Below are 23,042 nucleotides of genomic sequence, written 5' to 3'. Positions count from 1 at the left end.
GTAATCAACTGAGAGAATATTTGCACCATTTGAACAATCCCTTCCAGAAGTTTAAATTAAGCACTTTAAAAAAAAAAACCACACTAACAAGGCTACATATATATATATATATATATATATATATATATATATATATATGAATGACTTCCGGGGTGGCGCCATCGGCAATGGCGGACTCCCTCTGATCTGGAGGGACTAGCTCCACGCGAAACGGGTCTTTTCCGCTACGGCGAAGCGGGGACCCTTTCAAAAATCACAGGCGGATGAAGCCTGTGACCATGGGACTCGGCGGGCACCTTTAGCGCCCCCCCAACCCGCAAAAGAACCCACTAACGGGCTCCGGAGCGAAGAGGGGGAAGTGGCGCGGTGCTGAGAGTCAACTGCTTCTTCCGTGGAGCGAAGCCGCACAGCTGTTGCCGGAGAGCGCTGCCTTTTTCCTGGAACAATTTGGCTTCTAAAATAATCACCCGTGAGTACTTAAATTTCAGACAATTGGACTTTAAATAAGGACTTGCGAGCAGAAAGGAAAATTGGACTTAAAAGTTTACCTCAGTTTGGCACTGGAACGGGAAGGTCTAAACAGGAAGTCAGCCTTCCGTTTCTTTGTAGATAGATTAAAGCAAAGACATGGCAAACTAGAGCTCAGAAAATCGCTTGTAAAAGATTAACTTTCATCATTTAAAATTGTTGAACCCCCCTTCGGAAGCAGGAGAAGGGGGGGATTTTTTTGGACTGTTTAAACCTGCAGAAGTGAGTGTAAAGTAAAGTAACTTTCCACCGTCCTGATCCTGGAGCGGGGTGTCAGGACTGACTTTTTTTGAAGCTCATTGACCAGAGACAAACGTTTTTGACAGATAGCTATAAGAAGAGAAACATTGATTCCATTGTTCCCCTTCGCATTTTAAAGGAACAAATATTGACAAAATATCTGAAAAAGGAAACTTTGTTGTTAGACTTGTCTTTAAAAGAAAGAACAAATAGAAGTTTTCCCCCTAGAGGGAGACTGTGAAACTGTAACCAACTCCGGGGAGCTTGCAGCTGTTACAGATTACAATCGTGGGAATAGACTTCTGACCTTGCAGGACAATGTATTCAGAAGCTCTGTTGCGTGCTTTCTGTAAAACAAGTGCCCTACTGGAACAGCTACATGAGAAGACGGACTTGATGGCTGATGCGATCAGAAATTTTGAACAGGCAGTGGGAAATTATACAGAGCCCACCCAGGAATTAAATCAGGAGTGTGCCCTGACAGAACAGAGGAGGGAAGAGGATGTTGCTGAATCTTGGGTGCCAGAGATGAAGGGAGCTGTGGCCTAGCAGGAACATGAGCTTTTGGACTTGACAAATGAACTTGGAAAAAGCCAGATTTGGAAAGATAAAGTTTGGTTTGGTTTGGAAATGGGGGGTTGGATAGACCCCCCTATGCAGGGATGTTTGGACCTTTCAAGTCTGGCAATGGGCCGTGAGATGTTTGGGGTTGTGGGGGCTCTTAATTTTGGAGGGATTTTGAAACATGTTCTTAAATACCACATGGAGTTTAGTGTGGACTATGGAAAAGGGGCTGATTTGTCGAGAAGGGTCAAAAACATTGTTAAGCTGGAGTTCCCACGAGTGAAAGGAGCAGGAGACAAAGGAAAATACAGTTATAAATATGAAGAAGAGCTGCGGAAGGGACATGGAAGAGACTTAAGGGCCTCGGATACAAGGTTACCAGGTTAATGCGCTAGATTGATGGGATAATAAGGACTGACAAAACCCGGGACCAGGAGGAAGGGACGCTGGATGAAGACTGGATTGTTTTTATTTCTTTTTTTTACTACTAGGATTGTTTTATAAAATTGATGAATGTTAGAAAAATGTTGGAATGAAATTACTTGGCTTTAGCAAAAATGTTTAAATGGCAAAAATAAGATTTAAGTTTTAAGCTTTAAGGTTCTTTATAGTAAGATAAGATTAAAATAGATTAAAGTAATGTAATGACAGAATATTATGAAATATGGAAAGGATTTGCTGCGAGAATTAACAACTAGGATACAAAAAAAGGGAGGAAGAGGAGGTCAAAGAAAGAAGGTAATGACAGTTGAGGATATAAGAATGATGGATTTGTTTTTGAGTGTTTGTGGTGTATTTTTGTTTTTTGAATTTGTATTGTTTGATGTGGAATGTTTTTTCTTGGTTTTTTCTTTCTTTTTTTCTGTTTTGTTCTTTTTTGTAATTCTAAAAATTTTCAATAAATATCATTTAAAATATTATATATATATATATATATATATATATATATATATAATGGTGAATATTGACATTATTTCTCAGTTAGATTAGATTAGATGTGCCTTCCACTAGCAAAGTTGTTCTGTACAAATGTTACCATCTTAGGATTCATCATATACTCTTTTGTATTTGCTGGCCTGTTGCTTGAAATGTCAGATTTGGCCATGGTGGCACATGCCTGAGTGACATCCCAGTGGGACTAACATAATGCACTTTTCTTGGCTGCCTTTGAAAAGTCTTCAGAAGCTTCAGCTGGTCCGGACGGCTGACCGGGGCAGGTTACAGGGAGCACGTTCCTTCAGTTAAAACTACACTGCCTACAACAGGTCTATTTCCTGACACAATTCAAAGCACTGGTTATGACATATAAAGCCCTATATGGCTTGGGGCCAGGTAACCCGAGCAATTTATCTCCCTTTATGAACCTTGCCCAGGTGCTAAAGATCCTTGGGTGAACACCTTTCTTCCATCCCATCACCGCCAGAGGCCCAGTTGGTGATGTAACGAGAGGGCTTTTTCTGTGGCTGCTCCCACATGGTGGAACTGCCTCCAAGAGAGGTTAGATTGGCTCCCTTTTTGTCCTCTTTCCACAGCTTCCTATATTCCAATAGATGCAGACAATCTTTATTGAGCTGCTATCAGGGCAATCAGTATTTTAATGCTGCTTCAAAATGTATTCTCTTGTATTTCAACTATTGTTTTGAACTAGCTTGTTTTTATTACTCTGCATTTTATACCAATGCTTTTAAAACGTTGTAAGTCACCTTGAATTCCAACCTGGGAGATAAATAGATAAATAGGGTGGGATATAAATAGATTAAATAAATAATATCAATTGAGAAAAGCATTTCACCTTTCCTCTTTAGTATGTCAGCATGACTGGATGGAAATAAATGGAGACAAACATGAGACATGTTCTGAGGAACTGTTCCATTATTATCATCTTCAACCATTTTGACTCACATTTAAGAGAGAGGTTTTACAGTATTTTGAATCTACACGACCCTGAACTCTTAATATACTACTCAGCTATAGTTCACAACTAGTAAGTGTTCTGAGAAGAACATAGGCTATAAATACCTGTTTGTTGGTTTTTAAAGCAAAATCATTGCAAATTATTTTCAATAATATAATATATTCAGCAGCAGATTATGTTTTCTGCTTTGTTCTTGAAGACGTTCAAATACATAATTAAGACTTCAACATGATCTAGCCTAATGAATATGTCTCGGTTCAGTTATGTTAAGATTTTGAAGCTTCATGTCAGCTCCTTTCCTCTGTGTTGATTATAATTTTCGACTCTTCACTGTGTTTAGTTCATACTTCCACATGAGGTCATTTTTATTTATTATATACAGTTGTGGAATTGGGCTGACAGGGAAATGGGGGAGACTCTTTTTGGACTAAATGAGACAGTATAAATTTAACAAGTACATGTAATAAAAATAAATACAGCAGTTTGTTCAAGGTCATTGAGTTATGGCTGGGCATGGATTTTAACATATGTCAATAGCCAGAACTACAGAACCATGTTAAGCCAGTTGGGCTTTTTTCAAGCAAATCACAACAATATTAAAAGAAGCCCAATTTCCTGGTAAGTCTTCCTTCCAACTATTAGCTATGATGGGTAAATGGAACAATCAAATGCAGTGGGGTATTTGGTGGAATGAATAGATAGGGAAGGTTGTTGCCCTCATGCTTTGCATGTGGGGTTCCTGGGGGCATCTGGTTAGATAGCCTAAAGAGATCTTTGGTCCGACCTATTAGGACTTTTCTGGTGTATGTCTAAGAACCGGATACAGTCAACATGCAGGCCTACCAGGAGTGGGCAGACTTCAGGCTGGTGGGATCTACTGTGTGTGTCTGTGTTTATAGAACCCTGAAGTCCACCAACAGGTGCAAAACGTTATTATTTTATTTTTATAATTGTTAATTTATTAATTGCCTTATACACAATTGTCTCAAGGCAATTTTACACATCTGAAATCCAGCACATGCTCAGCCCAATAATTTCTTTTCAAAACCAGAATGGAGCTCACACAGCTTCTTACACAAACATCGCCTCCTAGTTTTACCCCAAATTTGAGAATGAACGCAGGAGAGGCCTGCCTTTCGCCTTGAAAGGAGAAGCCTGCTTGAGAGAAGGTATCATATCACATCTTCAAATATCTATCACATGGAAGATGGAAGCATGCTTGGTTTCTTCTGCCCCTGAGTGTAGGACCCAAACCAACTGGCTTCAAGTTACAAGAAAGGAGATTCCAACTAACTTTTTGACAGTGGGATGGGCTCCCTCAGACTCGAAGGGTTTTAAAGCAGAGGTTGGATGGCAGCCCCAGTTTAGGGGAGTATTTAATGATGTTTTATTGTGTTTTCAACATTTTGTTGGGAGCCGGCCTGAGAGGCTTTGGCAACCCAGTCTGAGGGGCAGCATACAAATGATAAAAGTGTTGTTGTTGTCATCATCTGCCATGGATGCTTTAGTTGCGATCCCGTGCTGCAGAGGGTTGGACTACTAGATGACCCTTCCAAGTCTACAATTCTTAGGGAGGGAAAACGACCAGCAGCCACTTCCCGCCCGCCCTTGGCGGTGGCCACGGGCTCAATCCTGTTCCTGCCTTAAAACGAAACTCTGCAGAGGTGCTTTAGGGCCGCGGGGTAACTCAGGGCTCCCGCCGCTCCCCAACCCCGCCTGGGACGGAGGCGCCGCGGACCCTGCCCGGGAGAGAGGCTTCCTGCTGCCTCCGAGGAGCCGAGCAAGGGAGGAAGGAAGGAGAGGGCGCTTCTTCCCGCCCCCGGATCCTCTCCCCGCTGGCAGAGGCGCTGCTGGGCGGACGAGAGCAGCGCGCAGTCCTGGCCCAGGAAGGAGCCTCGTCCCTTCCCCGCCCGGGGCCAGGCGGAGCCAGCAGCGGAGGCGGCAGCAGCAGCAGCAGGAGGAGGAGGAGCAGCGGGTGAGAGGTCGGCTAGCTCCGGTCGCCCATAGAGACGGCGGAGTCCCGAGTTGCGAGGGCGGCGGCGGCGGCGGCCGGAGAAGGGGCTGAGGCGGCGAGGCGCACGGTAAGGAGGGCGGGCGCGGCGCGGAGTCGCCGCCGCCGCCGCCGGAGGGAGCGGGAGCGAGGGAGGAGGGCCTCCCCGGGCCACAGGCAGCGCTGCTCTTTCCTGCTTCTTTCTCCGCCCGGGCGCTGTCCCCGCCTCCCGCCATTGCAGCCGCCGGGCCGAGGACTGCCCCCTCCGCGGCCGCCCGCTGCCTTTCCTCGGCCGCTCGAGGCGCGCAGAGCCGTCGTCGTGGGGAGCGGGAGAGCCGTCGGCTTGCTGCCCCCGCCGCCTCTTCCTGGCCGCGGTGCGGGGCGCTGAGCAAGGCGTGGTTGCCGCGCGCGGGCGGGCGCCTCCCGGGCTCGCTAGGCCACTGTTTCCACGCCACCAGCGCCGGGTCGTGGGGAGAGGGTGGGTTGGCTCCTTTTTCTCGAAACGAGGTGTGCTAGGGAGTCCGCACCCGGAGGGTGGCTCTTGTCCCGTGTTAGAGAACATGGAGGGTGATTCTGTGTATGTGTGAACGTCGGAAGAGTTTTCGGGCTGAAGGTCCGTCTTGTTTCCAAAGTGGCTTGTTTCCAAAATGGCTAGCCAGATGTTTCTGGGAAGCCCCCAAGCAAGGACCAGAGTGCTAATCTAGTAACTTGCCTATAGATTCTGGTTGATTCTAGGGTGGTGCACAACAACACCACCACCACCACAATATTGATAAAGAATTGCATCAACATACCTATCATAACAGTAAAACTTGTTTCAGGACCTAAACCTGGAGCTTCCATTTAGCTATTATGACTGTTACGGTAGTGTTGAACTGCCAATGGTGCATTTCTAGAATCCCCATTTAAAACCATCTTGAGTTTTCTGCTGTTGCCACATCTTGTTGGCTCTGATGGGAAGAAGCAGGGCAATGTGAGGTTGCTACCTGAGGTGCCTTGGGTTGCTGGATGGGTCTGTCTTCCATAATTGCACAGAGGCCAAAGTAGATACAATGGACAGATATAGACTAGTCCAGCCTTCTCCAACCTGGTGCCTTCCAGATGTTTTGGACTACAACTCCCATCAGCTGGAATAGAGTACCAGCAAAGCATTGTTGAGTTCTCGCACCGTGTGCATTATCTGCTTTCATTTCTGAGTTTCAGTTACCAATGAGACCTCACTGTAGGGTCAGAAACAGTATCAGTGCCTCAGACAGCAGGCAAGCACTGCATACAAGGCTGCTATCCTATTATGCTGCAGATCGGCTTTTGCTTGATGATGGATATTCGGCACTGATATATATTTATTGGCTGGAAGATAATGTGGCTGGCTGTAATGTTTAATAAAATGGTGGTTACCTACATAACCATACTGCATCGCTGGTGTCCTTGCCAACCATTATGGCTTAATGATGCTAATTATTCCCTTTTAGTTCTGTGGCTTCCTTAGTACAGTGTGGCTGCTCCTGGTTTCCAGTGTGTCCAAAAGACGATGAATGGTGCTGGCCTGCAACACTCCCAGCTCATTTTTGCTGATGGTTGGTGCTGAGCTACATTGTGGTGACTGCCGTGGAGAAAGGGTCACTAAAGCAGGGGGCCCTCCAAGATGTTGGTCTCCAGTTCCCATCAGCCCCAGCCGGCGTGGGCAGTGGTCAAAGATGATGGTAGCTGTCACCCAATAACATCTGGAAGGCCAGCGGATCCCCACCGCTGCACCAAAGACACGTAGTCAGCATTTACCTAGTGGTGTTTGAACTCTGCATTTCCGTAAGAAACACGCCATTCTTCTGTTGGGAGTTTCAGAAGGGTAGAATTTGTAAATGAAAGCAAGAAATTAATGCACAGTTGTGCAGAAGTGGCTCACCATGTGGGGCAGAGCTGCTGGGCTTTCCAGCATGTGGGTCGCTGTTGCTTACCAAGAGGGGCGGGGGGAGGACAAGGTGGCAAAGAGTTTGGTGTGCCATGCCTGCCTCCCTCCCAGTAAGCAACAGCATCCAGCCTACAGGGAAGCTAGTGCAGCAACTCTGCCCCACCCAGTGAGCCACCTCTGCTTCCGTGGAAATAAAATACAAGGAAAACAAAGCAAGCTATGGGGTCTGTGGTGAGGTTTTCCGTATTCTCCTGCTCCTTGAAGCTGCTTGTGTTTAGTTTCTACCAAACTCCCATGCTTTTATGAAGGAGAACCTGATAAAACTGCTCCCGTAAGTCATCTTGATGCTGTTGCAAGCAAAAGGAAAAGAGTGGTAGTTGTTCTAGCCTGAACTTAGTGTAACTCTTGACTGTGAGCTGCTAGAACAATAATAAGCATCATATAGCTGGTGTCTGCTGGATATTAAGTGCACTTTTCTCCCGAAGGAAACAGCATGAAAGGGAAGAGTCCACAAAATGTTGGCTTGACTTACTACCCAGCCGTACTCCATAGTTGCCGCTGACTCTCTCCATCCCCTTAGCCTTCTGCATCTGCTAGAGAGCTTGGGAAAAGAAGGGGGCATCTCATATCACACTGGGAGTGGGCTTTAATCTTGCATGCACAGTATGCTTCTGTTCAGTGTAATTTAAAAGAAACACCCCTTCCTGACTGTAGTGTGTGTGTGTTGTCACGGGGGAGGCGGGAGTGTCTCTTAACTCTCCCCACAAGCACTGCACAGTGCGAAGGCCCCCTTCTTCCCTCTCAAGGTGAGAGGCAGGAGAGGGTTTCTCAGGTTACACTGAGTAGGGGCCCTTGACCCAGCAAGCTGCAGCGCAGGTGGATTTATGGACGCCTACTGATCGGAAAGCCTAGTCACAAGAAAAATCTCACAGCGAGAACATAAGGGAGTTTATTTAACAAGTTCTGTCATGTTTAATGATAGTCTTGCTTGCTATGGAGGTGAAACATAAAGCTTACTGGATAGTGAAACCTTGCAGAGTGGGATTAAACTTTGCTTCTTCTTACACTTTAGCTGTTTCAGACCCAACATTTTTAATGCTGGAATCTTCCATTTTGTACACATTTGCTTCGTATACTTGTAATCGTCAACTCATTTTTACCTCTTTCCGCTTGAAAACACCCCCCCCCCCATTAAAGCTTTCTCTCAGGCTGAGGGAACCCTTTTCAGCCTAAGGGTCACATTTCCTCATGGGCTCACCTGCTAGCTGTGGGCAGGATCAGAGACAAAGAAAAGTGAGTGGAGCAATAGGTGTGACTCTTACAGTAACCTGTATTTTTAGCTACAACCCCCCCCCCAAGGTTTTTGCATAAACACTCCGCATGCATTGTTTTTGTTCATTATTTTGTTATGTATATTTTATACTGTAAACTGCCCTGTAAACCTGAGATGACGGGCGGCATAGAATTTTAATAAATATTAATAATAATATTTTTTTGATCCTCCAGTCAAGGAAGAGGCAGAATCACAGTTCAAGGACACATTTCAGTTGGCAGAAGCACTTGAGGAGAGTGCAGAACAGGGTTGTTAAGAAGCAGGGTCCTGGGATAGGGGGCATGGACTGGGAAGAGTTTTGAAAGTCAAGTAGAGAAGCTGCAATGTGGTTCTCCCCACCCAGGCCTGATGTTCCCAATTGCTACTTAAACTGCAGCTTTTATATTTTTATTAACTGTTGTTAAAGTTCCAGAAACGGAAAGATTTATGCAAGTACCAAATGAAGTTTGTCTCGGTTTTGGATAGCAAACTTTGTGCCCTTAAACATGGTGAGATTCCAAATAAATGCCTGTCTCCTCTAGATAATAATGTTAAAATCATAACAAATGATTCACAAAATAGAGAGCAAGTTCTCCAGAACTCTTTATCAGGCTAGTTCTTAAGCAAAGCAGAAGGGGAGGGGGTGTGAAATGAAACAAAACAATACAAAAAAGTAGGGAGATGTTGTAGCCATGAAGTCTGTGTTTAGACTCTCTTCCAAAATGGAGATTGCAGAATAAATTGCTGTCTGCTAGGTGCTGCAAATATCAGGTTACGTCTAGGGTTCTGTGATAAAGAAGCAATGGGTGATCCCCGTTTCTGAAAACATAAATCCTGTCAGTTATCCAGAACTGTATTGTGTCTTAAGCAACACGCGCAAGTTCTTGCTTAGGAACAGAGTTAAATATGTTCCAAATAGAGGAAGATCCATAGCTCAGTGGCAGTGCACATGTTTTTTATTTTCCATCAAGGCCATCAAGGCAGCTGACAAGATAACTCAGTAAAAGAATAGAGCTGAAACTAAATAAGACCACAGCGGCGGGGGGGGGGGGGGGGATCAGGAGTGGTTATATACAACATTTGTCCCAATATCCCACCCAAAACAGCTTTTTACTTTTCTAAAGTTTAGTTACAGTATATTATCAAGCAGTCATTGTATTTGAAAACAAACTGCAAAATATATAATAACTAAATCTTTGAATAGAGCAAATTAAACAAACCAAAGGAGTATGGTCTATTGGAAAATTGTACTGAAAACCGTAAAATAGGCACATATTACAAATTCAATAATAATGAATAACCAAATCAGTTGCCCTACCATGTCAAGGGAAATTCATCACAATACTAAGCTTACATTTGTTCATAAGCAGGCTGAGTCTCAGATGAGTCAGAGCAAAGCCTCTGATGTTAATCTGAGATCCGGGGTAAACTCTTAAGGTAGGTGTCCTAAAGATACGTCCGCTCAATGCAGAAAATCAGCACCCAGAGACATTTTTCTGAATGTTTCAATATTTTACAATATTTACAATACAATTTACAATACAATTACAATTTACAATATTTATAAACCACTTCACATCTAGAAGCAATGTACAATAAAATAAATGAGATTTGAAAATTATACAGTCCCTGAAAACAATAACACAGTTTCTACAATTGTGCAATTAATATTTCAATAAATGTCTGGGCTGCAGTTCCAGGAAATTACAGATATCAAAGTTGTTATATGCTGTCCACGATGAGCCCCAGTTTATACTGTGACCACTGTGTTTTGAATCCATTGTACTTCATGAAAATTCTGCAAATGGCAGCTCCACATAAAAGTGTGTTATTGTACCCTAATATGGATGATACTAAGACACGAATGGCAGTGGCCAGGTCTGTTTTATTCAGAAAAAGCTATGGCTATTGTGCCCGTCTGGGCAGAGCATTCCAGCCCCTACCCCACCCCGCAGTTCTGGGCTGTGGGGTGTTTGGATCGAGTAGAGGTGCCCCTCCTTTACTCAGCACCCAGGGACAGTGTCAGATTCAGGAGCAACCACAAACTACGTGCCTGGTTTTAAAGAGACTGTGCCATTCCTAGGCTCTGGTTTAAAGCAAAGCTGCACTGAGCAAATCTGTTGAAATAATGGACTAAAATTAATCGTGGCTAATTTAAGTCTGTTTATTTCAGTGGGATTATTCTGAGTGTAACTTGGGGAGCTGCTGCTCGCTGGGGTACATAACCCCAGTCTAGGTGGGCTAATGATCTGATTCCCCATAATCGGTGTAAATCTCTGGAAGGCTCTTTTTTTTCTTTTCTTTTTTTAGGAACTTGTGATGCACAGTAGGAACACGAATAATAATAGTTCCTGTGGGTTGAGTGGGTGGAGAACAGAAGGGGAGAATTTGTTAAATTGGAGATTATTCTGTCAAAAATTACCATTGTTACATGATGACTTTCGTAAAGCAATGGCTGAATTGTTATCAGTGTTCTTGTTTGGATAAAAATAGCTTCTTAGGTTTGTGAAAATATTTACAAAATAGTTTAGTTATGGGTGGCAAACCAGTGTTGCTCATTATCAGCACTGCTCTTTAATACTTCTGCAACCACATTCTTTACAGCATTAGGGACCTATTCTTCGTGTCTGTGAAGTAATTGCCTAGTTGTTTTTGTACACAATTCAAACATCTTCGCTCATGTCAGCACTGGGAGAAAGCAATTTTTGTCTTATCTAATGTGTCTGATGCGGTAATTAGGGCTATGCTGGCTGTTTCATTACAGTCCAATCTTGTGCATGTTTACTCAGAAGTAAGTCCCAGTGAGGCTTACTTCTGGGAAAGTGTTTAGACTTGCCGTCTGAAAACTTAGTACTCATGCTAAGTTTTGCTATATTATGATAACTAATTATACACTCAATATATTTCCCAAGCCTATTATTTCTTGCCTGTTCTAGACAAGCTCTTGCTTACACATAAACTGGTATGCAGTTCAGTATCTGTGGCCATGGGACACAATAGTACTTAATAGTATGAAGGACAGGGCTATTGAACAATTTTCAGTGCTCATCCTACTTTAAATTTACTACAATTTGTTTCCATGTCAGGAGGCTTGGGGGGGGGTCCATGGAAATACACGCCGCACAAAAGCAGCTGTCTTCAGCTTAACATGGGGCTTCTGTGTACTAAAGTTTGTCCTGTGTTCTTGAAAATTGTGGAATCAGACAGTTATTCATTTATGTTGCCCCCATTGCTTGATTTCAACTTTGGGTGCCACCATTATTGAGGAACACGCTCTTCTGTTTTTATGTTCCCATCTTCTAAAGGTCTCATTATGCTTCACCTGTAGAATTTCATTATGTCTCTGGGACATGAAACTATGCAAGAGCCTCTCTCCTCTGGAAAAGCCTTGTAGATGTTGAGCTGAACACGATACAGCTGCCTTGATGTGATGCTTACATGAGGATTATGTACCGGGAAGTCTTGTCCCAAGTGTTTAAATTTCAGCTGGGGTTCTGTACAACAGAAATAAAACACGTAATATTTTTTTATTTGTGCCTACTTTAATCAGATTCCTTTTTGGCAGTTTAAGAGTACTACAATTTGTTTGCCACATCTTACTTTCACTTTTAGCCATATAAAAGCAAGTAGTTTCAGTTGCTCTTTTTTCCTCGTTCCTGTTCTTGTTGTGTTAGAGATTTAGGCACTGGTAAAAGTTTATGCTTTCAGTGTAGGTCTGGAAGAAGCAAGTATCGTTTTGATCTTGTGTTAGCGGTCAGAAAATAAACAAGTGGTTGATACGTTGGCTAAACAATGTATTCCAAGGCTCAAAAGACAGGTAGAGTCAGTTAATGTGCTTAACTGTTCTCCCATTTCATGATGCACCCTTGCTAAACCAGAGTTGCAACAAAAAAAGACCATGCATAATCTTGCATTTCTAATCGGTAGTAATCTGTGAATGTTTTTATATCCAAACAGATACATATTGTGCCTATAACTTCCTTTTCCTTTGATCCCATTCCACCTCACCTGGAGGAATAATAGGATGCATTGTATGTAGGCAAATAAACCAAACGAGCCACTGACATACTTGGATGTAGAAATATCCAGGCTCAGAGCCATGCGTAGTCATTAAGGTTCCTTTCTGTTCTTGGTCAAGTCACTTAAAGTTCAGATATGCAGAAAAATAGTGGTAAGTTGGGGAAAGACAGGCTTGAATGTATACAACAACTTTCATGTGTCAGGGTGCAGATCAGTCTAAACTCATTATCCCTAATAAGGTAAAAGGTAAAGGACCCCTGGATGGTTAAGTCCAGTCAAAGGCGACTAAGGGGTGCTGTGCTCATCTCGGTTTTCAGGCCGAGGGAGCTGTTGTTTGCCCACAGTCAGCTTTCTGGGTCATGTGGCCAGCATGACTAAACTGCTACTGGTGCGTGGAGGACCGTGATGAGTGCCAGAGCACACGGAAACACTGTTTACCTTCCCACTGCAGTGGTACCTATTTATCTTTTACCTTTACCTTTTTACCTTACCTATTTATCTACTTGCACTGGTATGCTTTCGAACTGCTATGTTAGCAGAACCTGTGACAGAGCAATGGGAGCTCACCCTGTTTTGCAGATTTGAACTGCCAACCTTCCAGTCAGCAAGCCCAGGGGGCTCAGTGGTTTAGACCACAGTGCCACCCGCATATCCCTAATACAGTATACTAACTTTGCAATGCAGATTTTTTTATGTTATTAATTTAGAAAGACTGCACTGTGGGTTTTGGTTTTTTTTAGTAGATGCTTGTTTGAATCAGTTCCAGGTCTGTGTTTGAAATTCGTGGGAATACTGGAAAATCAAAAGAAGTGTTTGCATGAATATTGATGATAGCATCTTGAACTATATTAAATAATTGCTTCACATTCCTACATCTAGTAGATATTATTCAAAAGGTAAATGTGAGGCTTACATTTTTAACAGCATATTCCTAAGGAAATAATATATTCTGCATTTTAAAATCTAAATTGTATGAAACATTGATAATGTTTCTGTAGGAATAAATCAACCATTGGCAATGAGATGCATTAGCTGATCTCTTACTAGTCTATTCTAGTATATCGTATAAATGTATTTGTCCTCATTAGTCTACAAAATAACTTGAGTACCATTGTTCATGAGAGAGAGCTGTTTTCCTATCCCATTTCTGCCCCAATTTAAATTAATTACATACCACTTTTCTGCTGCAATATCCTTTTGACCTTAACCATATTCTTTTTAGTAATGGCATGGGAACACAAACACTTTTGGGTTTTTTAAAGCTTGTATACTTTTCTTCTACCTCTATTCCTTTAACGTGACTTCATGAGAAGTATTTGTAATGCATTATAATAGCATCTAAGGTTAACAGCAATACAGTGGTGCCCCGCAAGACGAATGCCTCTCAAGATGAAAAACTCGCTAGACGAAAGAGTTTTCCGTTTTTTGAGTCGTTCCGCAAGACGAATTTCCCTATGGGCTTGCTTCGCAAGACGAAACATCTTGCGAGTTCTTGCAAGTTTGTTTCCTTTTTCTTAAAGCCGCTAAGCCGTTAATAGCCGCTAAGCCGTTAATAGCCGCTAAGCCGCTACTAGCCATGCTTCGCAAGACGAAAAAACCGCAAGACAAAGAGACTCGCAGAACGGATTAATTTCGTCTTGGGAGGCACCACTGTACATGTTTTCTTGCCCTTTGACATTTTTAAATGGATGCTGTCAGTCTGTCCAGGCCCAAAGGCTCTAGAACTTTAAAATACTTTAATGAGCAATAATAAGCAAAGGTAGTCATGTTGGTCCTTAAGAGTTGGCCCCAGATTGTTGGCCCAAGGCCTGTAAAAGATTTAGCCATCATTGTCTTAAACAAAATGCAGAGGTTACTGGCATAGGCACAGAGCAGAAGTAAAGAGAAACTTGGCAGTCTTTAATTTAGCAAAAGCAGGGATTACCTTTGGATGGTGTTCTAGGTACTAATTTTAATTTTCATATTAAAATAATTTTAATATGAACTTTGGATGGTTGTCAAGTGCACCACCCAAAATTAATCCCTTACTTTGGTAAATGAAAGACTCTCATGTTTCTCTTTATTTCTGTTGTCTGTGTAGCTCAGGAACTAGTGTGTTTCATTTAAGTTTGAGATATCACAATGTACTTAAAGTGAGTAGTTAAAATATAATTTGCCCTAACAGCAGCCCAGTAATCAGCATCGTTTGTATGGTGTGCATCCTCGGTGTGTAACCTGATACCTGTAACCTGGTAACAGGAAGGGACTCAGCCTGCAGTCTCCATCATGAAGTCAACCTGACCTCATGGCTGCAACATCAACCTAATTTTTGTACTTAAAAAAATTATCCTCATCTCCCTTGCCCCCGGTTTTGCTGTTGTGTCTTGCTTGATTAAGAGTTCTAGAGAACTTTAAAGCTTGCCACTCTTGTGGACACTTTGGCTAGTCTCAATAATTGCATTGTAATGATTCTTCAACACCAACGTCCTTGGACTGGTCATGTTGTTTGGATGCCTGATTATCATCTTCCAAAACAACTACTCTTATTCCCAACTTAAGAAAGGAAAACGAAATACTGGAGGACAACAAAAGAGGTTTAAAGACACTCTCCAGGCAAATCTTTAAAAAATGCAATATAAGCACCGATAATAGGAAACACTGGCCTGCAAGTGCTCCAGTTAGAGAACAGCCTCTACAAAAGGCATTGTGGATTTTGAAGAAGCATGAATTCAGGACGAAAGGGAGAAACAAGCTAAGAGGAAGGCACATTTGGCAAATTCTCACCATGATCAACTCCCACCCAGAAACCTACATCCCCACTGTGGAAGGGTGTGTGGATCCAGAATTGGCCTCCACAGTCATTTAAGGATACACCGCTAATACTGTGTTCATGGAAGACAATCTTACTCAGCCAGAGAGAGAGAGAAGAGATTGCCCAACTAGATTTTGGAGCTTAATGATCGAAGCATCCTCAAAAGTCAGATAGAATTAAGTTCAATTTAAAATGCCAAAAAGCCTTTGATCCACAAAATAATTTGTTTTATGCCAGTACTGGTGACTAGTAACCTATTCTGAGAATATCCCCCACAGTAGGAGTTCCATTCATAAAAATGGCTGTACTTGCAGTAGGACGAAGTAAATCAAGAAGTCTCTTCTGGTTTGGCAGTATTTGCTCCAAGTAAAGGAGACATTACCAGTTTAATCTGAGTTGTGGGACTGTTAGCTCATCTACCACTTATGACAATTACAATTTTTAAGATCTGTTTTAATGTTGCTGTTTTTTCTTGCTCTCACTCTGTTGTTTTTAGTATTTTTTAAATATCCTTGATTGTTTTAATTGTAAGACACCCTGCACATTGTGAAACTGAATGACAGGATATACAGTGGTACCTTGGGTTAAGTACTTAATTTGTTCCAGAGGTCCGTTCTTAACCTGAAACTGTTCTTAACCTGAAGCAGCACTTTAGCTAATGGGGCCTCCTGCTGCTGCCGCACCGCCGGAGCACGATTTCTGTTCTTATCCTGAAGCAAAGTTCTTAACCTGAAGCACTATTTCTGGGTTAGCGGAGTCTGGAACCTGAAGCGTATGTAACCCGAGGTACCACTGTAATATGCTTTCATTAAATAACTGGACAGTGGGAGATTCAGCCAATGCATCTAGTGTTTGGGTATTAGATGTATATTTAAATGATACTGAGGCTGTCTTGTTTTTAACACTCGATTGGAAGCCGCCCAGAGTGGCTGGGGAAACTCAGCCAGATGGGCGGGGTATAAATAAATTACTATTACAATTACTATTACTATTACTATTATTATTAATCTTCGGGGGGTGGGATGTATGAAACTGCCTCTTATTGAGTCAGACCACTGGTCCATCTAGCCCAGGAGTCAGCAACCTTTTTCATCCGTAGGCCAGTCCACCGTCCCTCAGACCATGTGGTGCGCCGGACTATATTTTTAGGGGGGAAATGAATGAATTCCTATGCCCCACAAATAACCCAGAGATGTAGTTGAAAAAAAGCACACATTCTACTCATGTAAAAACACGCTGATTCCCGTGTTGTCCGTGGGCCGGATTGAGAAGGCGTTTGGGCCGCAACTGGCCCCCGGGCCTTAGGTTGCCTACCCCTGATCTAGCCTGAATCTCTGACTGGTGAAGACTCTCCAGAGTACCAGACGGGAGTCTTTCCCAGTTCTGCTGCCTTAGATCATTTTAGCTGCTGTGCCCTGGGACATTTTGCATATGAGGCACTTACTCCATCACTGAACAGTGTGCCCTCTTTCTCCTTGCTTTTGTTCAAAAATATAAATTCTGAATGCAAAATTCCAAAGCTTACATTAAAGGAATTTAAGTAGAATTGAGAAGAAAACAAGATGAGAAATCAGATTAATCAAAACATGGACTTCAAAGATGATTGAGAATTTCATTCTTACATTGGTGGTGTATACTGCTTGTATGTTAAGATTCATAGGCAGTTTATGGCAGGGGGCAGGGGTACCCAGCATGGTGCCCTCCAGATGTTGAACTGCAGCTCTTGTCAACCCTGATTGTTTGTCACTGATTCTTTGACAGAGCCCTGGATGCTGCATTTGACTGGAGAATTGTGATCAGTGATTGTGATCACCTGTTTGTAAGAGTGGCCTCCCATTCAGCAAGAAAACCGCATGGGTTTGGCATCTAGCTTGATCCTGAGTGCCATGTTTTAGCTTACAGTATGTGCTGGGCTTTCAGTTTATCTTAAGTTAAACATACATCCTGGGACATATTAAACATCAGGAAGAAAAATATCACATTTTCCAAACTTCATTGTTTCTGCTTTCTCATTCCCATGACTACCTTTATGATTTTTCAATACTTTTTCTTGTATACTTTATCTGTCTTGGTCAAAACAGTATCCATTAATTAATGAGACCTGCTCTAAACTATGGAAGTGGGGCTTTGGCTTTGCCAGGTGCTCTTGAGAGTAAACTAAATCCAGTGTTTCCTCTGAATCTTGTGGGTGGGTAGAAATCTGGGATCATCCACTCAGCTCCAAAATTAGAAGGGAGTCTGGGGCTCATCATACTTGCCAGAGACCATGTGACTTCTTCCTATGGTGAGTGTGGCTTGCAAAATTGTGGACCTTGGTTACTGCTTGTGGTTAGTTCAGAGAGAGTTAAATTTTGAGCCCTGGATTTCGACAATATGCTAAGTCAGTTCCTGGCTTATCTCAGTAAAGCAAGGGAGCAAGCTAACCAGGGAGGAGCAAAACAGCCACAATCTCCTTCCCAGGAGCCTGCAGGTTCTCACTAAACCATCATTTGGCTTATTGTAATGTGTGAACCAGAACTCTTGTTCTCTGGCTCCTGGTACAAAAGTGCTGCCTAGTCACTGACATTCTGAAGCTGAGAGGATTTCTAGCAGCAGAAAGAGAAAAGAGTTAGGATTGCAGTTATTTCTAGGAAGGTAAATATTTGGGGGTCAGGAGAAGAGACATGGGATTTGGGATATTTGGAAACCGGGTGTGGGTTACAGAAATCATGTATAAAACTAATGAATGGAACACATCTTCATTATTCTGCTGCAGACACTTTCTTTTTGCCTATATATTTCTTAAACATTCTGTTCATTTGGAGTTAACGAAGGCTGCTTTTCTGATATTTGGCGGAATTCAATGTCACACTCTTCCATTCGTTCTGCCTGCGCAAGCATTATAGCTTGCTAGATGCAGCAATGCCCCTTTCCCCTGTGCAATGTTATGGGTCATGTCCCAACCCAGAGTCAATTTTGGAGGGAAGGGGGGGAAAGCCCCATTGTGCATGTAGAAGTCCTTTCACAGGGCTTCTGTTGACAGAACTGGTTAGCTGAATCCCATCCTTTGCTTTGTTTAACTTTGTGTTAGGATGGCAGTTCATAAACCTTTTTTTTAAAAAGCACCAGGTCTTTTCATCAGGTCATGTTTAGTGCTAATAATACTGGTAAATTTGTACATCCTAAGAAGTAATTTTATACTGTTGCAGTAGGAAAACACACTCTCTCCTTTCCAGATGCTACTGTCTTCTTTTCTCATCATTCCACTTAATATCTGTTTTCCAGATTTTTCCAAAGGCCAAGTGCAAGATTTGTCGCAGAGCAAGAACTGGAAGCTAATCACCTGATTCCTTGTTGGTGCTTTAATAGCCAGACTGTTCCTGTCATTCACACTAGAAGGTAAATATTATACCACAGCAGAAACCTTATTTTTGAATTCAGATGTTCCTTGTATCTTTATAGATAATTAACATTTTTTAAAATTCAGAGATGAGGTTTATAGTGCCACCTGGTGGTTTAACAAGCAAATCTTCCATAGAAATATTAAGTGCAATTCTGTGATGAATTCTAAATTTGCCTTTAACTAATACCATACTAGCCTAGGGCTTGCCGAGCAGAAGGTCGGCGGTTCGAAGCCCCGCAACGGGGTGAGCTCCTGTTGCTCGGTCCCTGCTCCTGCCAACCTAGCAGTTTGAAAGCACATCAAAGTGCAAGTACCGTATTTTTCGCCCTATAGGACGCACTTTTCCTCTCCAAAAATGAAGGGGAAATGTGTGTGCATCCTATGGGGCGAATGCAGGCTTTCGCTGAAGCCTGGAGAGCGAGAGGGGTCGGTGCGCACCGACCCCTCTCGCTCTCCAGGCTTTGCGCACCTCTCCGCAAGCAGCGGGAGCCCAGCGCTGGGCTCCCGCTGCTTGCGGAGAGTTGCCTGCATGCTGAAGCCTGCACGCGCTGAGCTCAGCGCGTCCAGGCTTCGCGGACCTCTCTGCAAGCAGCGGGAGCGCTCCCGCCGCTTGCGGCGAGTTGCCTGCATGCTGAAACCTGCGTGCGCTGAGCTCAGCGCTCCAGGCTTCGCAGACCTCTCAGCAAGCAGCGGGAGCCAGCGCTGGGCTCCCATGGCTTGCAGATAGCTGCCTGTTTGGGGGCTGGGGTCGGGGGAAGCTCGGGCTTCCCCCGCCCCAGCCCCGCGTCTGGGGGGGAAATAATTTTTTTCCCTTTATTTCCCCCCAAAAAAACTAGGTGCGCCTTATGGGACGGTGCGTCCTATAGGGCAAAAAATATGGTAGATAAATATGTACTGCTCCTGTGGGAAGGTAAACGGCGTTTCTGTGCGCTGCTCTGGTTTGCCAGAAAGTGGCTTAGTCATGCTGGCCACATGACCCGGGAGCTGTACGCCGGCTCCCTCGGCCAGTAAAGTGAGATGAGTGCCGCAACCCCCAGAGTCGGCCACGACTGGACCTAACAGTCAGGGGTCCCTTTACCTTTACTTTGCACAGTACTACAAATAGGACTGTGTAGATGCATATGGAATACGTGCCCACACTCTCACCCCTCGACTAAAGTTTATATAACTTTTCACCTGTTTCGAAAGACAAAGAAAATGTTTTGCTGCTCAGTTTTCACTTTACAGCTGCAGAGAGGACAGTAATATTTAATTCAGATAGTGCGTACTCCTGACAAGATTGATCCCATTGGGTGGTTGGGAGAAGGTAGAACTAGCGATTGGTCTTCAGCTGTAAGTATTGAGTACCATTGTGGAGGCTGCGTATCACACCAAAGCCGAGTGGTCAGACATCCTCCAGAACCTTGGACAATTCTTAGAGACCAAACAACTTGTTCTGATGGGTTCCTAGTTCCAGACAAGTACTTACATACTCAGTCTGTTATGTTCACTATGTAGCCTACGGTCAATCTCCTTCCTGAGGAGTGGAAAGCTTTAAAAGGGCAGTCTCTAATAATTTCATTCTATGTGTGTTGGGAAGCAGGCATTGCAGCGAGTTACACTCTTGGTAGCAAGAGCTCTGGGGTACCAGGGGTTACTTTCTCCACCAGGCCAAGCTCAGGGGGTGGTGTTGGGGCCCAGGGACATCACCCCTGCAACTTCTGTCATTGGTCCTTCAGACATAGCTGGCCCCTCTCGTCAGTACCTGGGTTGCTGCTTGTAGTTGAGTTCATGAAAGACCACAGAGCGGTTCCTTGAGCTCCTCTGCTTGTCCCCTGTTCTGCTGGCAATCTGCTCTGTGACTTCTGAATTAAGCCTAGGGGGTTCCCCTCTCCCTTCAATAATTTACGTTATGTTTATCCATCAAATAATTTATTAGCTGTGCAGTAGATAAATACTGATTTTAAAACGTGTTTGACTTTTTCACCACACAATTTCAGCTCTGTTTTATTCTCATCTATTCTAGTTTAATGTAAAATGGAATTACCGGTAGTTTTCTGTTCATTGTCAACTCTGCTGAGTTGGCTCTTCCATTTGTCCACCAGAGGTCAGTCCTCTTCTGATACTAAATCCACCATTAAACAGTTCTGCAACCAGCATCCAAACGCAGAGGAAGATAGCTGCATAATCATACGTCAGAACAGAAGAGTACATAGATTTTGCCACTAAGACTCCTGAGCAGGAATTATAATATTCTGATTAAAAACCTTTCCTGAAAATTATATATATATATATTCTGATAAAATGTTTATTCATATAAAATGTTACTTGATAATCCATCCTGTTTAACATTTCATCACCTGAAATGTGATCATTCGTCTGAAATCAGTGCTTATTGTTTTTATTCTGATGAAGAAGATTATAGTTCATGAAAGATTTGTGGAGCTGGCATAGAATAATCTTGGGGCTGCCAGTCCCAAAAATTTGAAAATCATAAGATAGCCTTTAGAAGAGGTTTTTTAAATCTGACTCAGAGTTTTGTTACATTATGTATTTTAGTTTTGAACCTTCCTTGTATAGATTAATTGCTTTTTCTACACCCCGATCGTTTCATTAAATCTGGGCACTTTTCATGATTTTGGAATTTTTCAGTGTACAGCTAGAAATTTGATAGTTTTAAAAATAACTTGTCTGATATTCTTTGGCTACAACTGCTGTAAACAAAGCTTTCTCTTTTATAATCTACCCACAAAGGTTTGAGAACTAGTATAGAATATAACTACACATAGCTCCAGAGATGTTAGGTGCAATATTTATTTCAAAACATAGGAGACACAAATTATACCTTTAAGTGTACCAGCACACCTTGTTCTAGGAGTGTATGGGGTTTTTTTTTTTTTTTGCGGAATGCACAACCCAGAGTTTTTCTGCTTGGCCATTATAGTTTATCATGTTAACGTTAAGAGTGTTTGTACAAATAACCAAACTAAAAAACTTTGGACTTTGTGCCCGTTGTTCTGGGAATAAGACAAAATGTTTCGCAGTATTTCTTGACATCTTGAATAACTGAGTGATCCCCACCAAGAAAAAAGGAGGGCGAGCTTTCGAAAGCTTATTAGCGTAATTACCTTTGACTCGTATGTATAATAAGTATCATTCCTCGTTACGGAAAGGTCAGGTGCAATTGCATCGGATGGCTTGCTTTCTAGCCTGTATGTCCATTGCGGAACTACAGAATGCTTGGTGCCGATTCATACTACCTGTCCACGGGGGGGGGGGGGGGACCTATATGTAAAAGATTTGAGAATTTTAAAAATCCAACCTAAAAGAGAACTGGACAAATTCATGTAGATTAAGGCTGCCAATGGCTCCTAGCCAGGATGGGTATGTTATACCAACAGTATATGCCTCTGAGTAACAGTGGCTGGGAATCACAACTGAAGAGGGTACAGTTGGACTCAGGTTCTGCTTGTGGCTTTATGGGCATCTGGTTGGCCACTTTGAGAACAGGATGCTGGATAGTATGGGCCTTTGGTCTGATCCAGCAGCGCTCTTCTTATGTTCTTATGCTCTTACCCTTCAAGTGCAGAGAACCAGCTTTTTCTCAGGGTAGGCATTTCCCCAGTATTCTTCCTTTGACTAGTACTTCCCTTAGGGGATCTCAATGGAATAAACAAGATAGACTTATAACAAGTTTGTCAAGTTCCACAATTTACAGGCGTTTCTGAAAGCAACACATGGGAGTTTAATTTGTGTCGCTGACCTTTCAGCATTGTGACACATCAGTTTTCTCTAATAATTATTTGATGAGACATGAGTCTCATTTAAGTTTAAAATGGCAAAATGTTATATGGAGCCTAACAGGGTTGGGGCTTGAACCTTTTGATTCAGGGTGGTATAGCCTAGCTCAGGGGTCAGCAAGCTTTTTCAGCCATGGGCCAGTCCACCATCCCTCAGATCATGTGGGGGGCCGGACTATATTTTTTTTTGGGGGGGGGGGGAGGGAAGTGAACAAATTTCTATGCTCCACAAATAACCCAGAGATGCATTTTAAATAAAAGCACACATTCTACTCATGTAAAAACACGCTGATTCCCAGACCATCTGCAGGCCGGATTGAGAAGTCGATTGAGCCGCATTTGGCCCCTGGGCCTTAGGTTGCCTACCCCTGGCCTAGCTGCTCATTGGACACAGTTTTCTAGAAGTTTTTACATAAGGGAGAGAGGCTGGTGGTCAACTGGCCAGATGTCCAGGGAATGACAAGATTATACTCCGCAGAGAATTTTCCTGGAGTGCCTGTCTTTGTCCTGCTGCCTGAGCTCCTTAATCCTAGTCTCTCTGCATGCCATTTTTGGTATTCCCAAATTCAGTTTTTACCAGCTCATATAAAATCTGCCTGTTAACGCAGCTTT

At 43.1% G+C, this 23,042-nt stretch overlaps 1 protein-coding gene across 3 annotated transcripts in view; it reads left to right on the top strand.

Annotated features, from left to right (window-relative positions):
- The first annotated feature begins 4,877 nt into the window (after nt 1-4,877).
- Nucleotides 4,878-23,042, top strand: part of GNG12 (G protein subunit gamma 12) — a 39,506-nt gene continuing 21,341 nt past the window's right edge. Inside the window, exons 1-2 of one of the 3 annotated variants that reach the window (XR_013987323.1) lie at nt 4,898-5,328; nt 18,534-18,647. The gene's annotated coding sequence lies outside the window, so the exon portion shown is untranslated. Of the gene's footprint in view, nt 5,329-18,533; nt 18,648-23,042 lie in introns of all 3 variants that reach the window. The other 2 variants (XM_081008957.1, XM_081008958.1) reach the window with 2 other exon arrangements.

This window comes from Podarcis pityusensis (genome assembly GCF_964106645.2).
Source record: "Podarcis pityusensis genome assembly, chromosome: 6".
NCBI lineage: Eukaryota > Metazoa > Chordata > Lepidosauria > Squamata > Lacertidae > Podarcis > Podarcis pityusensis.
This window is presented reverse-complemented; position numbering and strand designations above follow the sequence as displayed.